The 23,755-nt window shown below is 42.4% G+C and overlaps 1 protein-coding gene and 1 long non-coding RNA gene across 7 annotated transcripts in view; both read left to right on the top strand.

The window, feature by feature from the left end:
* Positions 1–23,755, top strand: part of SLC44A3 (solute carrier family 44 member 3) — a 94,223-nt gene that overhangs the window by 28,738 nt on the left and 41,730 nt on the right. The window lies entirely within an intron of this gene.
* On the top strand, positions 5,935–9,945 carry LOC310679627. The gene is made up of 2 exons (XR_014512417.1): positions 5,935–7,493; positions 8,730–9,945. It is a non-coding gene; the product is annotated as an uncharacterized lncRNA (long non-coding RNA).

The raw sequence follows: 23,755 nt of genomic DNA, 5'->3' as shown, positions 1-23,755 counted from the left end.
TGACCCGGAAAGCTGTCTGCAGACAAACACCAGCTCCCTCAGCCTAAAGCGAGATGAGTGCCGCATCCCACAGTCACTTTTGACTGGACTTAACCGTCCAGGGCTTCTTTTCTTTTGCCTTACCTTTATTGTCTTATTTGGCCCTGAAGACAGATAACTAGCAACAAGGACTCAAGGACTTCCACAGCTGTCTTGTGTCAGAGATATTATTGTGCACCGTTATCTTGTGAAATGGTTCAACGGGTGTCCAAATAACACATCACAGCAGTTAAATAATCATCATCCACAAAGCCCTATTTTCACGCCAGTCTTTAAATCTTTTATTTGATTGTTAATCATAACTGAATATTATGAGTCACTACACCAAAGCAGCTGGAACCATCAAATTTATGACAATAATAATAAAACCTTAGAATCAGTACAAAGGATCAGTGTCTCATTTCAATATTTTCAGCAATGAAAAGCAAACAATCTTAGTCAACCTTCCTTTTATCAATCAAAATCCCTTGACTGCCAATAATTCTGGAAGGGTTTTCCCACCTTCCCAACAATGCTCAGGTTTTAATTTTTTTGCAATGTAACACCAGTTTCGCTTTAGTTAATTCATTCAAAGTGATATTTCTATTATTGCCTTTTAAGGAATTTCATAATATGTGTCTGGAACTAAAACCAAATCACCTTTGGAACTGAAGTGGTGCATGAGTCAAACATCTAGGGAAATAAGTACTGTTGCTTATTTGTATTAAATGTTGGATGAAGCAACACAGTCTGTCAGAGCAAATGGGGGTTTGGGCATCATTATCTCCCTTGAACTTTTTTTTAGGCAAGCATATAATAAATTTCAGTTGGAAAAAAAACCCTGACGTAATTTCCTCTATTTCTGATCCAAAGCCCACCCCACTCAGTCCATTCCCTCCAATACAAATCCAGATTAGGTAATCAAAGCAAAAATTGCCAAAGATTTTGGGCTTTGCCGGAAAGCAAAAGGAAAACCCCAAATATTATAATATATACGCTTATATGGAAATGACATGCCATTACAATGAAGTCACAAGAGGTAAGAAATTTAATAACAAGATACATTTGGTTGCCATAAATTTTCCCAGCAGAAAGCTCATGAAAATTACATAATTGCTATGTTTGTTCTCCACAGGATCACCCACATGAATTTTCCATTCTTAAAGTAGTACAATATGTTGATTTATCATAAACTGGAAGTTTGTTATTAGAAGGCATTGTCCTGGGTGTCTTCCAGTGCTGCTAGTGTTGATTTAAGTAACAGCTCTTTTTTCCGGTGAAAAAGATGCCAAACATAATCTGAAGAAAGAAACGTTTAAATATGCATGCAAACTATTCTTGAACCTAGTAAAGATGAAATACTTGGCTTTTGATTAGTTTAATCCCACTAAATCTAACAAACATTAGCTGTCATAGCAATCTGGACCCAATATCTGCCATGATGAGCAAGTTTGGAATAGGTGGATGTTGGGCTATCCAAGATGATCTGGGGCTCTACGAGGGCTGCGCTAGCATAACTCTATCATGACTCAGCCAGAGATACACTAATTCAACTCCTTTAACCCATCTGAGCCTGGGCTATGCTGTTTTAGTCAGTGGAACTTAAGCCAAGGGGATTTACACCAGAAAAGGGATGTTCTAGGTGTGTGGTGGGGCAAAGATAGAATTATTCTAAACCTCTTCCTGCTCAGTCACATGACCTGGTGGCCTGGTGGAACTTAAGCCAGCAAGAAAGGTAGTATAACTCAAACTCTTTTTTAAAGGCTTGTTTTGTCCGCCAGGCTCAGGCAGGCTCAGCCAGGAGTAGCCCCACTCCTGAACAGAGTTTGGAACAGGGGTAACTTAAGCCAGTGTAAATTTCACCAGTTTAGGATTGCTCTGTAAGGCTGCAATTTTATACATTATTTTTCTGACAGTAAGTCACATGAAACTCAATGGAGATTACTTTTGAGTAGACCTGTAGGGCATCAGACTTGGTGCAACTATGTTTAGATAGCTTGGGGTCCATTTCAAACTGTTTCATATCCCAGGACTGTGATTCCTTTCCTGGCTCAGCTATGGAACAGGACTAATAGGCAGGTTACTGAAGACACGGTGTAGTACATGTTCTACACCAGTGATGGCCAGACTTGGACTACAGTTCCCACTGGTCCTGTTAGCTAGGGATGATGGGAGGGCCAAGTTTGGCCATCACTGTTCTACACAAAAAACATGGCATTAGGAATGTTAATTTCTTCCCCCTTCGTTATTCTCTCTGTAATCCTTTTTAGTCAAATCTAGAAAGGACCAGCAGTTTCAGTCCTGGAGTCCATAAAAGACAGATGATCCATCAGCTGAGAGAAAATGAGATTGCTTGCTGTATTTGGTTGGACTTTGTTTTAGGATCATAGCATGGGAGTGTTTTTGGATGGGATGCCCAGGGGTCAGCAATAGCCAGAGTTTAACATATACATCTAATTTTCTGCTTGCTATTCCCCTTCCTGGACAGAGGGACCAACAGACTGTCATCTGTACTTTTCTAAGCTCTTGGACTGACTAAAGCAATGTGGTTTGCATGAAGACAGTTTAAAAATTACAGTCATTGCAAAATAAGACTGCTTGTCTCCTGAGAGAGCCATAAGGAGATGATAGCAATGACTGCCAGAAAATTTCTAGGCTCTGCTTGTTACTTCCTTCTAACTCTTTCTTCCCACTCTTCACCCCAGAGACTGACAGCAAAGGGCTAGCTGTGTACACACTCCTGTTTACTCTCCATCCAGAGCACTCCTGCTGCTGGTTTGTCCATATTTATCAAATAGTTTCTTGAGAAATACTGCATTTTGATGCATTTGCTTCATAACAGCTCCATCTGATTAAAAAACAAACAAAAGTAAACTACATGAAGACATACCACACCCACCCTCCCCCTCACCGACTGGTGTGGACAGACAGCAGGGAACTTGGATATGTATTCAGCTGTACTGATATGTACAAAGGCATACAAATGTGTTTTAAAATGCAGCAGTTTTAACTCAGCTTGTTGCGTTTTAACTCAGCAATGAGTTTTAACTCCAGATGGGCAACACAGTCAGATGGGCGGGATACAAATAAATTATTATTATTATTATTATTATTATTATTATTATTATTATTATTATTATTGCTGGAAATGGTCACAAACCCACAATATCATGAGTACTTGTAGAACACTCAAAACATACTGTCTTCCAGACTTTTCTCTTGTGCAAAAATGTACTACAGTCAAACCTCGGTTGTCGAACTGCTCCGTTTTCAAACGTTTTGGTTCCCGAACGCCGAAAACCCAGAAGTAAATGCTCTGGTTTTCAAACATTTTTCAGAAGCCGAATGTCCCACGCGGCTTCCACTTGAGTGCAAGAAGCTTTTGCAACCAATCAGAAGCCATGCCTTGGAAGCTGAGCATTTCAGAAGCTGAACGGGCTTCCGGAACAGATTATGTTCGACAACCGAGGTTTGACTGTACAACACATGACCAGTACCTCACATGTTGATTTATCGATATGCATTATTTCATGTTAATCCTCTTAATCATTCGGATTAGCCTGAGAGATATTGACTTGTCCAAGTCACTCTCCCTGCTGAGCAGAGACCTGAAACTTGCAGTCTGCAGTTGAAACCCATCACACTATTGACTCCAGAATCTTTCGATGGTGTGTTTAAAGATTTCTGTATGAGGCAGCAATATTCTTGGGAGGTTAAAAAAAACACCTTAATAGTTTTTAATCAGAAATATTTTTAGAACTAAAGAGTTTATTTATAACTCTGGCTGAGCGGAGAATGATAGTGTCTTGGAGTATGAGTCTACCTTGTATTAAAGGGGGAAAGCTGGCTGATGGAAATTTGCACATCTGGAGGTCATCATACTCTATGCTATCCAAACCACACCTCCTCAAACCACATGCTGAATGGAACACATTGTCCTGAGAATTTTTCTCTACAGAGGATAGTCCTCTCTGTCACTGCTGGATAGAAGTCTGAGGGGGCGATTCACTCACAACAGCAGGACTGCAGTGGAGTAGGAAGCTTGTGAATCACTCCCTTGCAATGCAAAAGTAACCAGACCAGGCTGGCTTACTAAAACACTATCCATGAACCTTTTATTCCAGAGTTATCCATGAGGTAATTCTTGTCTGTAAATCACCCTGGTGATTTTATATTGAAGGGCAATATAACAAATTGATAAGAAGGAGAAACAAACCAACAAACAAGCAGATCTCACAAGCTTTAATTCTGTTTAATTTTATTCTTTAGTTATTTAGACCACTTGTACAGGGGCAGATTTAGGCCTGTGTGAGCAGTGCACATGCACTGAGTTTAGGGGGCACCATCTCAAAGCCCAGTAAGCGAGGCGCTGGGCCATGGGAAGGAGGTGGGAGATCTTGTGCCCCTCGCAGAACCGTCCAGATTGCGCCCCCTAGCCATGGACAAATTAACTCTTCTTTCTGCCTCTCCTCCAACTCTCCCCTCCACCCATTCAATTCCTCACGCACTTCACTTTGTATTTTTTTCACAGAAAATCCAATATTTAATTTATTAATTCTTAATAAAAGGTTTCAGCAAAGAAAATGACATTTTGATATCATTTGACATGTTTTTATGTAATTCATTTGTAAAACAATACACAGATGCTGATTTGTTCCACAATGATAACTTTACATTATAATACTGTATGATGTAAGATGGCCCTTGGTTCTTGCCCCCCACAAGCTGGCTTGTATGCACATATGCTCTGTTCAAAGGACCTGATCAGCATGCAGAAGTCAGGGACGAGGTCAGCAGGTGTGATTTCATGCTTTGCAAGACTGCAGTCATCTTCACAAAATGCCTGTGTCTTCCATGGTGTGTTAAGAGTCGGCAGCCCTATGGACAGCAGAAATATGTTGCAGGAGACAGTGACAGGGTGGACCATTGGCTGCCACAGAACGAATCTTTCAGAAGTAATAGTGTTTGCCCTCATGCTCACCTCTGCACTGGTAGAAGCTGGGTGAGGCTAGGGGAAGTTATTAAATTGGATGCACACCAGGCCCCTTCATTCCAACAGAGCAAGACTGCTCCTGTCCTGTCTTCCCCACTCAGCTTCTTGGCTTGTGCTACTACCTTAATTGCTACCTGCTAGCCTACGTAATAGTGACAGATAGCACCAATAAGTAATGATATATGTGGACCTGGAATAACCTACCTCCTTTCATTGCTTCTAGGTCCGCCACTAGAGCAGGGCAGGAAAATCTGTTGCCTTCTAAATGTTGTTGGATTCCAACTTCCATCCACCCCAGCCATAATGGCCAATAGTCAGGGATGTTGGGAGCCAGAGTCCACAACAACTATAGGGTCACAGATTCCCCAGCCCTGTGGCAGAGACATGAATACAGACTTGTGAGAGGTGTCAGTTCACATGAACAGGGCCTGACTTTGTTCACCAAGGTGATGCCTACAGTGAGACATGTATGTACCTACTCCATGGCACGTTTGTCCTGTATATGATCCCATCAAAATTTTGGACATTCTTCTGTGGCTGCTTTTGGGACGCGGGTGGCGCTGTGGGTTAAAGCCTCAGCGCCTAGGGCTTGCCGATCAAAAGGTTGGCAGTTCAAATCCCCGCGGCGGGGTGCGCTCCCGTTGTTCGGTCCCAGCGCCGGCCAACCTAGCAGTTCGAAAGCACTCTCGGGTGCAAGTAGATAAATAGGGACTGCTTACTAGCGGGAAGGTAAACGGCGTTTCCGTGTGCAGCTCTGGCTCGCCAGAGCAGCGATGTCACGCTGGCCACGTGACCCAGAAGTGTCTTCGGACAGCGCTGGCCCCCGGCCTCTTTGAGTGAGATGGGCGCACAACCCTAGAGTCTGTCAAGACTGGCCCATAAGGGCAGGGGTACCTTTACCTTTACCTTACTGTGGCTGCTTTAATGTTCCTTTGCTATTGCATGTGTTAGTGAGGTGAAAGGATATAATCTGTGTTCTGCTTCCTAGATTCTGTGTGTTCTGGAGTGCCTAAAAGTACAAATCTAATTTGTGTGCTTGTTTGATAATTGGGGTAGGCTGGCTGGCTTCCTTCCTTAATAACTCAGAGTGTGTGAGTGAGAGTGAGTGACTGAGTGTTAGACAGTCATTTTGGAATGGTTTAAAAGCAGTCACTGGCAACTGTGGAATCTGTCATTAGAGGTTTGGCTCCTTTTAAGGTTTGGCTGCAAGTTCAAAATCATTGAACGTTTGGTTCCAAGCTGAAGTTGCAATCATGAGAGCTGCTTCCCATATTACTGTTCCATGTTTCTTGGGAAGTGGCCACAAAATAGATGGAGATGTGCATCATCTGTTTAATGTGTAAGGAAACAGTTATGAGTCTGAAGGTACGCCTGCCATGATCGTTTATTGAGGAATCAGATCCAGGAAAAGCTTCAACACTTGATTCTGCAAGTTCTATAAGCCAGTCCTAGCTGTGTTGTGCTAATACAAACAGACTTATGGGCAGTATAACTCGCTCATGCGCACGATGGATGATTGGATTATGCTGTCAGCTTGATTCTTTAGGAATGTACACAGAACTAAAGGTTGCTTTATGCTTTGGTTGCTGCTTGCTTTAGACTTGTGGCATCTCCATGACTACTTGGCTGAGCATGCTACGTGTTGACATGTTGCAATTGCTGGAACTGATGATTATGCTCTTTATTTTTGTCAGCTTTTAAGGGCATCCTCAGATCACTTGCACATGGTAGTGACCAAATTCTTTTTTAACTAATAAGGGCTTGTGAAACATCACATAACTGCCATTTTACTATTTGTTGCTATCAACAATTTCTACACAGCCCACCTTGACAAAACTCAGCCCTATCCATTTTTATTTTATCACACCAAGAAACCACAACAGTCATCTGTTCTGTCAGATTTCTTTGAATATCTGCATTCTCTGATTTGCTGTGAGACAATAAGTTGGCCAGACTCATGGGCTTGAAAAAATGAATGTTAGTCATCAGGCTATTCCATTTCCATGGAAACTAAATGTGGGATGATCTTTCTTAACTCCTACGAATGGGTCAAAAACAGATACAACCCCATTTCCCAAAAGATGTTGTAATAGGTGTTATTAAGGAAACAGAAGTCAAAAGCTGCAGTTTTCAAGTGCGATTAAGACAGGAGGTCACTTCTGGACTACTTGTTTAATGAGATTTCAGCCTCATTTGTTTGCAGAGAGATTATGTTGGCTATTTAATGAGCATTCATCCTGATTTATTTGTGGGGAGGCTAGATGGCATTGCATCAAAGCAAGTGTTATCCCACCGTTGCATCACCTTAACAGAAAAAAATACAATCTTTGCTTAAACTGTGATCCAACTATGTTCAAGCTGTACGTTTGTAAATAAGCTCAAATATTACAAATGCCAATAGCTCCCAGTGACATGCTTCCACAGAAAATCAATCAGGGAAGTGATACTAGAGGAACGTTTCCATTCAGAAAATGAGTGGGTGGTAAGTATTTCACTGTTTAGAGCGAAGCTCATACTAAAAGTTTGTAGTTTTAAGATTTTGCCTGAACTGGTGGGAAAAAGTTGTTCTTAAGCCTCTGGCAGTGCTGCAGCCTTCCCACTTCTAAACATCAGGAACCATGTCTGTGTTTGTTTGCTTACTCACTCAATTTAGCATGCAAGGTTTTCCGTAACCAAGTTATTTCATAAAACATAGTCCTCTGCTACATAATGAATTGTCTAGAACCTCCTTCCACAACCTAAAAAGAAACAAGTAATGTCATCAGCCTGGTAGCTGAATACTACCCACATTTTGATTTTGTCAGTGTATAATAGGTATGATATATTTTTAAGTGGGTTTATGTATAAGAAGGAATTTGCTATCCTCTTGAGAAGTTGTCCTAGCATACAATTCAAAATGTATTGATACAACTCTATAGTGCCAATGTACTTCCTCATTAATACAAAATGGCAATCACTTATTTGAAGTGCAATCTCATCCTATTTCAGTATGGCTGCATCTATACTATATGTTTAAAGCAGTATCATACCACTTTAAACACTTATGGCTTTTCCCCAAAGAATCCTGGAAACTGTAATTTGCTAACGGAACTGAGAGTTGTTAGGAGACCCAATTCCCCTCACAGAGCTACAATCCCTGGAGTTCCCTGTGAAGAGACATCGATTGTTAAACCCCTTTAAGAACTGAAGATCTTTGAGGAGAATGAGGGTGGTTTATCTTGTCTGGCTGTGTGTAAGAATAGAAGGCAAAGTCAGAGAAGAAGTTCCATTGCACAAGAATAAGAACGAGACCACACCTTGGGTAGAAGCATAAAGTTTCACTTTGGAGGTGTAGCAATAGGGTTTGTGTCTAGTCCAGCACTCTTGTCTGTGCTCATCCCCTGTCCTGCCCTGCCCTGCCCTGCCTTGCAAATTGCAGCAGCATTGAGAAAACTGCCATCCTGGAAAAAGAAATTACAGGACTACAGTGGGAATCAAAGTTGGCACATGGGAATGTACAGCAATGGTTGGGAGGGTTGGTGGGACAAAAGACCCTATTTGAACTTTTGGTGGCCATTAGTTCTTTATCCCAGAGTTCAGAGACGGCGAACTAATCAAGTGAATGATGTGGTTGTACACATGAGTTTGGACTTTTCCTTGATCTTCAAACACAAATTCCTTATGACTCAGCTTTCACTTTTACTAAGTCTGACTTATCTGTGGTTCTCTTAGTCTCCAGGTGCTGTGCTTGCTTCCCGCGCCATCCTTATTGCCCACAGGCAATGAGGATCCCACTGCATGTTCTAATTCCATTGATGAGATGTCAAGAAACTACCCCAAAAGATCATACATCTTTTGGAGTGACCACACTACAGGAGAAATAGTATATGAGCAAGTCAGTCACAGACTGGAAGCTATTCACTCAAATTCTTTCCAGCACTGGGGTTTCCCGCAAACCACCAGGATACAGACTACAGCAAATCTTTTCTTACTAAGTTTAGCCTGTCATCTTGTAAAGTGAATATACTGAATTTTATGGAGATGGCTATGTTATAATAATAAAAATTTAAATTTTATTATTTATACCCCACCCATCTGACTGGGTTTCCACAGCCAATCTGGGCAGCTTACAGAATATATAAAAAACAATGGAACATAATAATAAAAATAATTTTATGTTGCATTAAATAGCAGCAATTTAATCTATGGTGGATGAATGAACACCCAATCCTTTTTACCACTGATAACACCAAGCAGTGACTTTTTGCAATTGTTCTATTCTGGTCTTTTGGATGTGCCTACAGAGCACAAAAGTAAAGTGTTGCAGTGCCACAAAGCAAACAACCTGGGCAGCATGCACCCCATACATTTAAAGCACATTGCAGCAGAACCAACCCAAGAATGCTGAGAAGGGAACATGGTGCCAGGAGCACCGGCAACACATTTCGGAGCTGTAGCAGATACAACTTGCAAGTTGTGGGAAATCTGTATGCCCATGAGAATGAATGAGACTGACATTGGGTGGCATCCAATTGGTGCTCAACCTCCCACACCACTTTCCACTCTGTGGCGGAGCCTCTCCGTCAACTCCCTGGGACTAGTTTTAAGGGTGTGGGGACACTGAGCTGCAGCGGTGAGGAGGAATTGGCAAAAAACACCTTCTCTTTTCTTCCACTAACAAAGGCATATTCTGGAACAAAAGGTCTACTGTGGAAGCAAAGGCAGCATAAATCGTCCCACCCAGTATATGTCAAATCTTCATCTGACCTTTTCACCCTAGCAATTTACTATAATTATTACTGTAGTTCCACAGAATCATTTCAATAGTTGCTTGTAGTCCACAATGTCCATTAACTGACTCAGGAATCCCATTTTTTCTTCAGAATTTCCCCAGTTGTGTAATCTTTTCCAGATTTTGCAGCATGAGAAACTTCATGGACTTAACAGGTGTTTTTTTTTTTCAAAAAAACCCTGTTGTTCAAACACATCCATAAGTTTTCTGAGCATGATGCAGCTAATAAAGTGGAAAGTGTAGAAGTTTCTTAGCTGCATGCTAAGGCTTCAAATACTGTACTGTGGTACCTCTGGTTAAGAACTTAATTCGTTCCGGAGGTCCGTTCTTAACCTGAAACTGTTCTTAACCTGAAGACCGCTTTAACTAACGGGGCCTCCTGCTGCCGCCGCACTGCAGCCACGCGATTTCTGTTCTCATCCTGAAGCAAAGTTCTTAACCCGAGTTACTATTTCTGGGTTAGCTGAGTCTGTAACCTGAAGCGTCTGTAACCCGAGATACCACTGTATATGCACACCTACCTCTGTGGAACTTACTTCCAAATAAACATGCTTAGGATTGCATTGTGAAAGAACATTTTGTATATCAGCACCAGTGCAGTAAGGCTAAAATATTGTTATGTACACCCTAATCTCCAAGTAGTGAGAGATATCAGGGGACCCAGTCCATTGGGTTTGGTTTCCTCAAAATAAAGATTTGATTTGATTATTTAATTTCTATCCTGCTTAATATATTTAAAAGATCTCTAAGCAGTGACCAAAAAACTGAAGCTACAGTAGACAACTTAAATAAAATGTTGCAAAAATAAATAACTACATATAAAGTGTTCCATTGGTACAAATTTATGAATATATAGAAATCCATATCAATTCATTTTGCTTCTGACACACCTTCCCAGTTCCAGTTACAACAGATTTGGTAAGTTTCCCAGGGGGTTCAAAGGATGGGGAAAGGGCCCCCCTCCACTTACAATTCCATCTTCTGTTCTCTCCTCTTTCTCCAGCTGGGTTGGTATATGCCCCACAGATTTAATGTCACTGCATTGCAGTGGACACTTAATTTGTTGTTATCAACTGGACAATTAATTTGTTGTGATCAAACCAGATTTATATAATCATCTAAGTCAGTAATTCCTAAATGGTTTGCCAGAGCACACTAATGTGCTGCAAAGGAACTGTTGGTGTCCCATGAGAAACTGGTTGATTGATTTAAGGCCCCTGTTTGCTCAGTGTACCATTCCAGGATAGAATGCCCATCTACTAAGCCAAGTGGATGCAGTTGAATCACTCAGTCATCTCCTATAGAGGTCTGCACCAGAATTACCCTCAGAGGAGGCTGCCCACTGCATCTCTACATGAGTTATTCTCTGAGCTAGCCTCCTTCCAATCAGGCTCTGTATTGGGTAGATAATTCTAAAAGTGAGCCATTGAATAGGTGTCACCAGTTTTAATTAGGGGGAAGAATTGTTCCCCAGCTATTGGATGTATACATCATTCTGAATATTATGTAGGCATAGACAGTCTTGAAAGTAATGTAGCTCTCTGCTGAAATTAATCTTGGAAGATATGGGTTTTCTTCTTTGTGGTTCTTGATTGCTCCCAAGACAATTGCTTCTAAAAGAAGGGAAAATGAATCAGAAAACCAAACTGTGGGATTAAGAACAGATTTTGCAGAACTGTATTGCTCCCAAGTAACATGCAGCAATACCACATTATCTTTGGGTTCTGCTTTTTCGTAATTCAGCCCACATCCTTTACGCTGCATAATCATCTTGCATAATCTTCTTGGGAACCATGCTCAGTAAGCAACCTTTCTAGTAAAACTAGAGAAGACAGGGGAAGCCACATTTTGTTTAATTATGTGTTTATCTCAATCATATGTGAAGTGGGGGATGGGGCGATTTTTAATGTCAAAGGGGGGTGCCTGAGTGAGGGGATCTGAATTCTCCCCCTCCCACTGCCTTACCCAACTACCGTTCATCACCCCAGGCACTTTTCCCCTGGCTCACTTCTGCTTTGTAACTGGGGTTGATGGGCTGGGAGATCAGGTTTCTCTGGCTGGGTTCACGCTCCTGTTTCCAGGGCTGGGTTTTTAATTCGTCTTCACATGACATAATCCAAAGCGCCCATGTGTCCTGTATTTTGTTATAAGATCCTACGGTTTGATGCATTGTTTCTCAAACCAGCTTCACACTGATTAGAGTTCTTGCGCCTTTTCTATTTCTCCTCTAACCAAGGGGTTAACAGTTAGGGGAGAAGTCCTATACTGTCATACCTTGGGTTACAGACGCTTCGGGCTGCTTGATTTCAGGTTGCGCACTGCGCCGAACCCAGAAGTACAGGAACGGGTTAATTCCGGGTTTCGGCGCATGCGCAGAAGCGCCAAATCGCGACCTGCACATGCGCAGACGCGGTGCTGCGGGTTGCGGACACTGCGGGTTGCGAACATACTTCCCGCATGGCTCACGTTCGCAACCCAAGCGTCCACTGTATAATGTGCTGGGGAGGGAGAGAGAGAAACACAACTCATGCCACTCATGGGTATAGCCAGGATTTTGGTTGTGGGGAGCCAGAACCTCATATTTGTATTGAGTTTTGTTGATATTTACTGATGGGGAGGCAGCTGCCCCCTGCCTCCCCCTGCTATGCCCATGCTGTCACTCTAAGAGAGTGATGTGAACCCAACCTCTTTCTGCTGTTGACCCTTGTGGGGCATGGGAGCTCTCTGTGCCCACTGGAGCTCTTGTGGCCATGAAAAAACTTCACACTGGCCACAGTCTGGAGAAAATTTCCAGATGACCCTCAGAGTCCCTCCCGACTCTACAAATCTATGATTCTATGGCTCTGTGCTGTTGTCTCCAGGATCAGAGGCAGCATACCTTTGAATACCGATTGCTGGAACCACAGTCAGAGGGGACTATTGCGTTCATGCCCTGCTTTCAGGCTTCCCAGAGACCACTGTAGCAAATTGGATGCTGGACTTATATTATATTGAACATATCATATGTTCCTATATTGATTTTTTTTATCTGGTGATTACTTAACACTTTATGCAGAGTTTGCAAACTTGACTTTCACTATGTGAGATGATATAATGTGACAGGAAACTTCTACCAATGAATATCAACTTCAACTTTGATGGAAATGTACTAACCTAATTTGAGACTGGGCATAAAATAGGCCTCATTCTATGATAGGAGTGTTGATGCACTTTTATCTTCTGCTTTCCTGATCAACTCTGTTTTTGATAAACTCTTAAAATTGGTAGGAATTCAGCCAGCATTGGCAAATTCCAGGATTACCACTACCACCACCAGGTAGTTGCATAGCAACCTCATAAACAGGATGCATGAGAATATCAATCTTACTCTGTGGGTGAAAGCTACAGGCAGAGGGTCCAGAGGTGGAGCTAGTGCACCCGCCATGAGCAGCGAGCGTCCCAGGGGGCACCACCCACGGCAAGCGTCCCAGGGGGGTGGTGGCGGTGTCACCCCCACCCCGCACCCCTCTTCCTCCACCAGTAAGAGGATCAACTCCCCATGAAGTTTCAGCTGCAAGTGAGTGCAACTCTATATGATTCTCAGTTGTCTGCTTTCATCCAATTTCTTCTCACTGTATTGTTGTTGTTGTTTAGTCGTTTAGTGTCCGACTCTTCGTGACCCCATGGACCAGAGCACGCCAGGCACTTCTCAAATGGCGGAATGCAAGGCCCAAATGTTATGCAACTGTTGTTTTCATTGCAAGTACAGAGTAGGGAGTATGCTCATATCTGTTTAACTAAGATTATTTTCAGTTGCATTCAGCTAAGACTTCTTGGCTATGTGTGTGATTTGCAGGAGTGTCACTCCCAGATGACCTCAACAGTAAATTGCTGTCATAGTTTTGGAGCTGTTTTGAAGCTATTGAGAAAGACTGCTAATTCTTACTGCTAATTAAATTATTCCATGGTGCAAATAATACCACTGCAGATAAACTTGCACAGGTTGCTCGGACCAGATTCTGTGTAGTGGAGTACACCAGAAGGAGGGAAATGACAGTTTGTTACATCAGGGGGAGTTTTCATGTATAAGACCAGACTACAAATGAAGCTTGGTGTTGAGTTCATATTATACCAGTGCTTAAAGAATGTCACTTATTGTTAGTCTATTTCCAAATACAGCTGTCGTCCCGTCCCCCCCGCCCATCACCCTAGCTGTGTATTGAGATCATCAGGTGAGACTCACCTCAAAAATGACCAGCTGAGGTTAGTTTAAACTTGTCTTGTCATTGTCATTGTAAAAATCAAGCAAGCCATAGTTAATTCCCTCTGTCGCAGAACCGTAACACCCATTACTCGCGACGGGACAACGAAAAGTGAGGCCGGGAAGGCTGGCGCTGCATCAATTTAGGCTGCTAAACACACCCCCTCGCAGGCATCTGGTTGGGTGCCTGCTCATGGGCATGGGCGCCAGCCAGGTGAGTGGGAGGCAGGGGGCTAACGCCCCCTGCTTGAGGTGGAGCCCGGCTCCCGACCACAACCACCCCCCTCTCTTGCAGGAGGAGAGTCTACCCATTACTGGGAGGAATTTATTCTGCTCTTTGTGGTATGTGGGGTGGGGGACTGTGCACCATCCAAGTCCTTAAGCAGAAGTTCTAGATTTTGCTATCAATATATTTCGTTATACTTGATTGCTTTTATCCATCCACCATAATTTGTTTATCACCATCATCATTTGCAATTTCCAAATCAGGCAATATTCTTGGGAGCATTTTCTTTGCATGATCTTGCCTTACAGAATTAAATCATGGGAAATACTGTGGTAAACATGCCCTGCTGTGGTTATTGTCACCAGATTTTCCTGGGATGAGTCTCCTTTGGGTATTTTTAAAAAAATATGAGATGTGTGGCATTATTTTCTTATGCTTCTCTGATTCATTTTGCTTTATGTTTTCTGCGTGGCTTTCTCACCACTTTTCTTCTTTCATGTTGAATTGCCTTTTGCAGCATAGAGTGTATTCTTTATGCGCCCCCTCGCCCAGCTTGTCCGGAGTTTTGGGCTGGGCTGCCATCAGTATGCTGATGACACCCAACTCTATCTGTTGATGGATGGCCACCCTGACTCGGCCCCAGACACACTGACCAGATGCTTGGAAGCTGTGGCTGGATGGTTACGTGGGAGCCGGTTGAAGTTAAATCCTTCGAAGACAGAGGTCCTCTGGCTGGGACGGGACGATATGGGATTGAGGGGGCAACTCCCATCTCTAGCGGGGGTGCAATTAGTGCCAGCACCGTCCGTTAAGAGTTTGGGTGTAATCTTCGACACCTCCCTCTCCATGGAGGCGCAGATTGCAGCTATAACAAAGGCGGCATTTTTTCATCTCCGCCAAGCTAAGCAGTTGGCTCCTTACCTCTCTCGCCCTGACCTAGCCACTGTGATCCATGCGACGGTCACCTCCAGACTGGATTATTGTAACTCGCTCTACGTGGGGCTGCCCTTGAGACTGACCCAGAAACTCCAGAGGGTGCAGAATGCCGCAGCGAGACTCCTTACAGGGTCTTCACTGCGAGATCACATTCATCCGGTGCTATACCAGCTGCACTGGCTCCCGGTGGAGTACAGGATCAGGTTTAAGGTGCTGGTTTTAACCTTTAAAGCCCTATACGGCCTAGGACCCTCGTACCTACGGGACCGCCTCTCCTGGTATGCCCCACAGAGAAACCTACGCTCGTCAAATAAAAACATCCTGAAGGTCCCAGGCCTCAGAGAGGTTAGGCTGGCCTCAACTAGAGCAAGGGCTTTCTCGGCTGCGGCTCCAATCTGGTGGAACGCTCTGTCACAAGAGACTAGGGCCCTGCGGGACCTGACATCTTTCCGCAGAGCCTGCAAGACAGAGTTGTTCCACCAGGCCTTTGGTCAGGTCCCAGCCTGACTCCCTCCTCTGGCAACCTGCACAGAATTTTGCTCAACGGTTGCCATTAATTTGACTTTAATTAATTTTTATAATGGAATGTTTTTAGAATGTTTGATTATTTGATTGTTTGATTATTTAATTGTTGTTAGCCGCCCTGAGCCCGGCTTCGGCTGGGGAGGGCGGGATATAAATAAAATTTATTATTATTATTATTATTATTATTATTCAGCTGTAACTGTGTTGACTTTGTGAAATCAAGTTTTGAATACATCTTCCTTGAACCATCCATCGCTAAAACCACACAAATGCCTAATCTTTATTATTATTATTACTGTGGCACTGAATGTCTTTCACTACCATCATCACCACTGTCTGCACTAATTGAATTATTTTTGTTTATTTTTTTTAAAAAAGAGAAATCATGTGTCCAGTATAGTGTAGAGAGGGGCTTTCTTCTGGTTCAGCAGCTGCTACACTTTGCCACAGAGAGAGGGCTTTGGGCTTGAGATCATTCTATTAGACTTCTCCATCATTCCTCCTTCCACCAGTTTAGAGTAATCCCCTTAGTTTGTAAGGGAATTACTAGAAAAACCGATTTATTGGTGGAATGAACAAATCTCAAAAGCTAGGAGTTTGAATGAAGGCCCAGCTCCTCATCTTTGTCCCTCTTTAGGTAGCCTCAGCACCTCTTCCAGTTTCCTAATTGCATTTGGCAGCATTTTCCCACAACTGATTTCCATCATTCCCCTTGTATCTCCTACACCTTCCTGCTCAGACCACTTGACTGCCACTTTGTTTCTCCACTGCCCTGGCCCAGAGCTAAGGCAATTAACAAGCCCCTGTGGTGCTATCATTTTCTTAAGGGCTCAGCTAACTAGTGATGGCTGAGCAGGAGCACCTTTCTCATGGACCTCACTGACGCTTGCTGGTGTGAAATAGCAGTGATGGTTTGTCAGAACTCCATGGTTAGCCTCAAGAGAATCCTGAAGGGTGGGCTACCCTACTGCCTGCTCTGTGTACCCACTGAAAAATGTCATTGATGCTATTAGCAGCTTCCCTTTTAGAGAATAGCCAGTGACAAGAGAGAAACAGATATTAAGAGCTTTAGGGAAGAGGATTTTTTGGACTGTGGCGCATGCGCACATGCACACAAACAGTGCATCATGGTCCCAGTCCTGTTCACCACCATAAAAGGGGGGAACCCAGATAAGTTGAATATAATTGTGCATATTTACATACTGTCTGTTTTGGCCCTTAATTTAACAGTTAGGCTAAATGAATGCTGTTTGCTTCTCTTTATATCTCCAAAAGCAAAGCAAAGCAAAGCAAAGTAAAGTAAAAAAAAACAAAAAACTAGAGACATAGCTAATTTTTAGAAAACTGAATATTCCGTGAGAGTGGGGGGGGGGGTTCACGGCACCAGCATTGTTTGAAATATTTTAATGTTTTAGGGATTTATTTTTAAAAGGTCCTTTGGAAAATACTAGCGGGTAAGGACGAGCCTCGATTTGATGAAAGTGGAGATGACTCAAATCCTTCCACACATTCACCTCTCCACCTCAATTGTCCTCTTATGTTTCCGTTTGAACTATCCTCTTCTCTTTGGGTAGAAAGATCCAAAAGGCAAAGCAGAGGAAGAATGTAACTGAAAGGTTAGAGGAAATTGAGGGCCCCCTCGCTCGTCTACTCTATTCTCTCTCCTTATTATGCTGTTGTCCCTCAGGAGAATGAACTGCGTGACTCAAAGGGTGGCAACGGGGGAATCTCTCTTTGCGCATTCGTATAATTGTCGGCAACTCTGTGCTCAGTCTCTAGATTTGTCTCCAGATCTTGCTTCTTTGTGATGACATGCATTAAATAATTTCTAAGCTAGGTCCTAACAGTGGGGGAAGGGGGTAGGAATGTGCATAGCTTCACCATCAAGCTTGAGATAGTAAAACTTCAGAACTTGGAAGATTAAAATTCAGTATTTATTCATTTATTGCATAAAATTTCTATACCACTTGATTGTAGAAGTAGTTTACAAAAAGATGAAACAAGAAAACCATCACTAAAAATTTTACAACCATAATTTTAAACATACAGAAAGTAGACAAAAAACAAATGAAAACTTGCACTACCTTTCTAAGCATCTGGGTACCTTGTCTAAATAAGAATGACTTCAGCAGGAGCTGAAAAGAATACAGTGAATGTGCCTGCCTGATATCTATAGTCAAGGAGTTCCAGAATGTCGGTGCTGTCACACTAAAGGATCAATTTCTTACAAATGCATTGCAGGTAAGTATGTGACACCTGTAAAAGTGCCAGTTTCCACAGATCAGAGCAGTTGAGTGGGACCATATTGGATAAGACGATCTTGTAGGTAAAGTGGATATTTGTGGTTTTTTTAAAGTAAGTTTCTCTACCTCATTATTCTATGGAGAAAAACAAGCACAGACTGGGGCTCAATGGTAGGGTTTAATCCCTGGCTTCTCCAAGTAGGGCTGGGAGAGACTCCTCTTTGAAACCCTGGAGAGTCACTGAAACCCTGCTAGTCACCAAGCTAGATGAATCAAAGGTCTGACTCAGTATAAGGTAGCTCCGTGGTGTTCCTAACAGCAAGGACAGGACAGGGGTTGATTAGGAAAAGAATTGATTGGTTAGAAAAGAAGCTGAAGCTGAACAACCACACAAAGCATTTTACTTTCTAAGAGCTTATAAGATAGTTCTGCCTTTTAAGACTTCACACACACACACACACACACACACACACACCACTGAAGACTGGAGAATGTTAGATGAAGTGAGAGCATTCTAGGTTAGCCCTGCAGAGCTTATTAAGCAAATAGAGAGTGCTGGGTGGAGTGAAATCACTCTAGTCTTCCTCCAGATCCCTTCCTCCCACTCTTCCCATCTTGGCATGCTCATTACATGGTGTTTCAAAATTGCAACATTTCAGAGACACTATCTGACTTTCAGAGAGACTGTTTGGAGCTACAAATCTGCACAAATATCTCCAAATTGATTTAGGACAAACTGGGCTGCCCTGTAGTGATTTGTTACTACTTCAGCCCAATCCAGTTGTGGGTCTGGGATTCAGCGGAATCCAGTGCACAGCCCTGCTCCATAGAGTTTAAGAGAGAAACTACATTCTTATCTGCGACTACAGCTGTGTAACATTCCTTTATGGGATGTAACAGTGACAAAGTTTCAAACCTGGATTCTCGGAAAAGGGTTGACCAAGTCAAAGGTTGCTGGGGGGAAATGAGCAATTATGGCAGTGTAGGGAGGTTTAAATATATTTTGCTGAAGAAATTGTTTTAAGCAAGGATGGTAAGAATAAGTTGGGAAAGAGAAGATTTGAGAGAATTCATTTCTGCAATGCTGCTTTGCCTTGCTTTATATTATGTAGATTGCCTTGACAGAACTCTGTTCATTTTAGTACAATTGAGATTTCAAAGAGTTCACTGAGAAGTACCTCGGAATGTGAGGTGAAAGACATGAAAGCAGAGATTACAGTTCCAGAGCTTTCTGCAATTAATCTGGAAGTTTTGATAGTGCACATGTAGAGACATGGTTTGTGGTTAGCATCTGAGATAAAGAGAACAGGAGTGTGCAACAAGACACCCTATTATTTGAAAGAGAACCTGAACTTTTTCTTGCATCACTTAAAATTAAACTGACTGGTTCAGAATACCAGGCAATTGCTCTCATCCATTTCATATTTGCTCCTTGATTCTTATGTCTTAGACCATTTTCACATGACACCCCTACAATGGCAGTAGTTCTTGAAAAGACTTCAGTTGCCAAGAGTTTCTAGTCTGCAGCTCTAATATATTATGGAGCATGTTGGGATGACAGAGTAAGATGAGAAAATAAGGAAAACCCTTTTCTTCAACTTGCTCTTTGCTGCTAATCTTGTTCCTGCTGTCACCACTGGAAAATAAGTAAGGGAATGGCCTTTGGACTAGCTCAAGAGATTAACCAGTTTGTTTCTGATTTATTCTGGAAACAAATCAGTTCACTTCCAGGTCACTTTTTGGGTAGCAGTATATATTACACTTCTCTTTTTTCAAAAGAAAATGTACTTCTGCCATTCTGTCACTTGGTTTCTGAACATAATTCCTTTGCTTTGTTCACAGACACCATGTATGGCATGACTGTTTTTTTGTTTTGTTTTGTATCATATTTTATTATTTATCTTAATCAAATTATAAAGAAAACAATTCTGAAAAACATTTGTGCCTTTTCCTGGAACCTAAGGACTTGGTTATTATCATAAAGTGGTGTTTTACACATTTTTACACATATTTAGGCTGCATTGGGGGTAACAAGAGTCTGACATATATTGCTCTGCTTACATTATAATTTGTTAAGTTAACAACACAAACCCCTTCCGTGCAAACCCCTGTGCCAAATATCACTATTGCTGCTGCCAAGGGATGGCAGAATGAATGCTTCCACCAAAGCAATCTGATAAAACTTATTGAAATATTGAATCAAATGCATCTGGGCTTTTCAGAAAGCATATAAAATGAATTAAACAAGCTACAGTTTGTTGGAGTGAACATTATGGTAACTAAACCTTTGTATAAACTATAGCTTGAGTTCTTTTGGGGGAATAACACTTGAGAGTTCGGCATTTGGTCATTTCAAGCGGAGGTTGCCATAAAAGTACAGTATAATTCAATGTCAAATTAAAGGATTGTAACCACATACCACAAGCCTGAATTGCTGCCAGCTAACTTTCTACATGCTGAATATATGTTGCTGAAGAGATGCTAAAGTAATATTTAGCTTGGACGGTGTCTTTGTTGTTGCTCATGCACAATTATTGAATAATGATTGTGATAAGCAGTGTTGACTGAAAGTGTTTGGGTCTAGTGCTCCTTTGGGGATTGCAGCTGTGTAAACTACAGAGCACACCAAATGTATTCCGCTAAGGCATGATCACAGTAGAGGGGGAAACTTTGGGGCAAAGCAGACTGGGTTTCTCTGTGCTTTTAGAGGAAAGGAAATGGAGGAAAGAATACTCATCATATCTCATCACTCATGACACCTCCAGATTCATCTGAATCTGTACCCTTTCACCTTTTCAGCCTCTGGACATGCCCTTAGTCCAAACCTTAGAAGAAGGGATCTAATTCTGATTTTTATTCTGTAACGCTGCTTTCTGCTTCTCTTGTCACCAGTGAGAACCACTGGGTCTTTCGTTGTGTCTGTCTTAGATGATGGTCACATTGTACCAGACATCCAGCTCATTCATCTCTTAGAGAGGCCAGCAGAATTTAAGTGTACATTATTTTCCCTGGTCATTATTCAGTATAAACACTTGATTCATAGTGACGCATACCTGCTGACGCCAGTGTATGCATTTCCTGCACAAATTGAATGAATGATGCTGAGTCTCTCCCCCTCCATGTTGCTTGAGTCCTGCCTGCTGCCAGAGTCTGGAGTAATTACATGAAGGACAACACGAGGAATGACAGGAACAGGAATGAGAGCATACAGTATTCTGCATGTGTGGCTGCTCACTGCCCCACTCAGTAGGAAACTCCAAGGAAGCTACAAAAGCATCTCTTCCAAGTGTCGTGGCTTTTAGTGTTATAGCTGCTGTAGGCGAACCTGATTTTCATCAGGACTATGGTATGTGGGGAATGGGCGACTGATCCTTTCCTCCCACACCCAAGTTCCAATTAAAATCATCTCCCACAGCAGCTATTAGCCTCACAGGGTAAGCTCCCATAAAATATTGAATTTTGGGGCTGATAGCTACTACATATTGGTGATGGATTTTTATTAGGACCCAGCTGATGGAAGAAACTGTTGTTCCCTATGCACTATGTTGCAAATGAAAATCTCTCCCACTATCTTCAGCAGTTCATATACTACGTTTAGTGTCACCTCTGGTTTGCCGTAAGGGATTTTTAAAATTATTATTTTAAGGACTAAACAGGAGGCCAGGATATCTAAGGAAACTTTCTGCATTATGGGACAGTGTTCCACTGTATATTATTGTATCATTAATTGCCTAACACAGAGGTTACAGTCAAATTTTATAATTTATAAAATTCCATCCAATACCTGGGTGAAGAGGAAAGTCTTAACCTGGTGCTGAAAAGAGGTCAGTGTTGGTACCAGGCAGGCCTTACTTAGGAGAGCATTCCATACATAAGGAGCCAAAATGGTTTTCTGGCATGTTGCCACCTTCCGAACAATTCTCGGGCAGGCGGGTGGCAATTAAGAAGGGCCTCAGATGACACATGTTGAGGTCTGGGATTATTCTTGTCAGGAGATGTGGTCAATAAGGCATATAGCAGGTGTGGGGAACTTTTAGCCCTCCAAACGTTTCTTTATTTTTCTTTATTTTATTTATATACTGCCCTTCATCAAAAGATCTCAGGGCGGTTCAGCAAGCAGGACCAATAGTGAGGGATGATGGGAGTTGTAGTTCAGCAACATCTAAAGGGCCAAAGGTTGCTCACATCTCCTTCATGGTTTAAAACCAGCACCTTGAATTGGTCCCAGAAACATATAGGCAACCAGCGTAGATGTGCTAATACTGGTATTATTAGGTTAGCTCACCTAGTCCCCAGCAGCAGTCTGGCCACTGCATTCTGCACCAGCAGCAGTTTCTGAACTATCTTCAAGGGCAGTCCAATACGTAGCACACTACAGTGATCCAATATATAGGCTACCAGAGCATAAATCACTGCAGCAGTCTGTCCCTGTCCAGATAAGGGTGTAGCTGGGCTTCCAGCCAAAGCTGGTCGAAGGTACTTTGCTGCCACCAAGGCCACCTGTGTCTCAAGTGACCGAAGAGTTCCAGCACAACCCCCAAACCTCTTCCTTCAGTGGGAGTACGATCTCATTTTGGGACAAGGTGAACTTAGAGGAACCACCCACGAATAGCACATCAGTTTCACCTGGATTGAACTTCAGTACCAATTGCTAGTGGAAGGACAGCAGAATCAAAACAGGTATCCCAAATCAAAACTGTTTTTGCTGAGTGTGTTCATATAATATTAATAATAAACACAAGGGATAGAGTACATGTCAAACACCATCACATTAATCACCTGCTAATGGGCTGCCCCAAAGTATCTCGCTGCGGACCACAGGAAACAGGATGTTGCAGTAGCTTAACCTTTCGCGTGTGTTGTGTTCAGTGGTGGAAATCACACGATTAATGTCTTAAGGGGTTGAATCAGTTTATGGGTACCAGCCATCCCTTTCCTATGAACTCCAGAAGCAATTGAGGGTATTCCACTAAAATACATATTAATGTGAGTAAGTGAATATAGAGTTCAGTGAGTTCATGAGTTGTCTGTGGTGTTGTTTTCCTGAGTTTTCCCCAGCAGTTTATGGATGATGTAATTTTCCCATGATGTGAGCAGCTCGCTTGTGCTGTAATAATCGCCATAGGGCCCTGCTATAGGTCAGTGATTGGGGGTTTGCTCATTATGAAGAAGCACAACATCCTGTTACCAAAAATACATTTTTTTCTATATAAAAGCATGCTACCCTGACTGCTGAAAATAAGAGCTTCCCCTTCCGAGGTTCTTAGCCTCCGGATAGACTTCCTGTGACAGGGATTGTGCAAAAGTGTCATTCCGTGGTTGCATACACCACAGCTCTAAGAAGAAGCAGAAATAGGGTTAGATTTGTTTTGCAATTCTTGCAAAGGGGAACACATTCTATGGGAAGCTTGAGCTTTCGTGCTGCAGCAAACCAAAGTAGTTTCTCTTCTTAAGCAATACAGAAATGTTCCCTTTCATAAAGACTTCTTAGAAACATGTAGCGGATCATACCAACCTGCACTGCTGTCTCAGTGTTTGGTGTCTCTTTTCTATACTGGGTAATTAACCCTTTGTTATTGTGAGTGTTAAACTTGCCCCTGGTGATCCCAGTGTCTGGAGCATGTTGTTTTGCTTTGACAAACTCCTAACTCTGGCCCATGTTGCTACTGCTGCCTATTTACTTTATCCCATCGAACTCCATGGAAGTCATTGAGAACTGATACAGCTCTTCTCTGCATATCACCCGTGTGTTCTTCTTGGCTATGCAACATTAAATAATTGGTAACTATTTCTCGTAAGCAGA

The sequence above is a fragment of the Podarcis tiliguerta genome, assembly GCF_965153285.1.
Source record: "Podarcis tiliguerta genome assembly, chromosome: 6".
In the NCBI taxonomy this organism is placed as follows: Eukaryota; Metazoa; Chordata; class Lepidosauria; order Squamata; family Lacertidae; genus Podarcis; species Podarcis tiliguerta.
The sequence above is the reverse complement of the archived record's forward strand: the minus strand, read 5'-3'. Positions and strand labels throughout refer to the sequence as shown.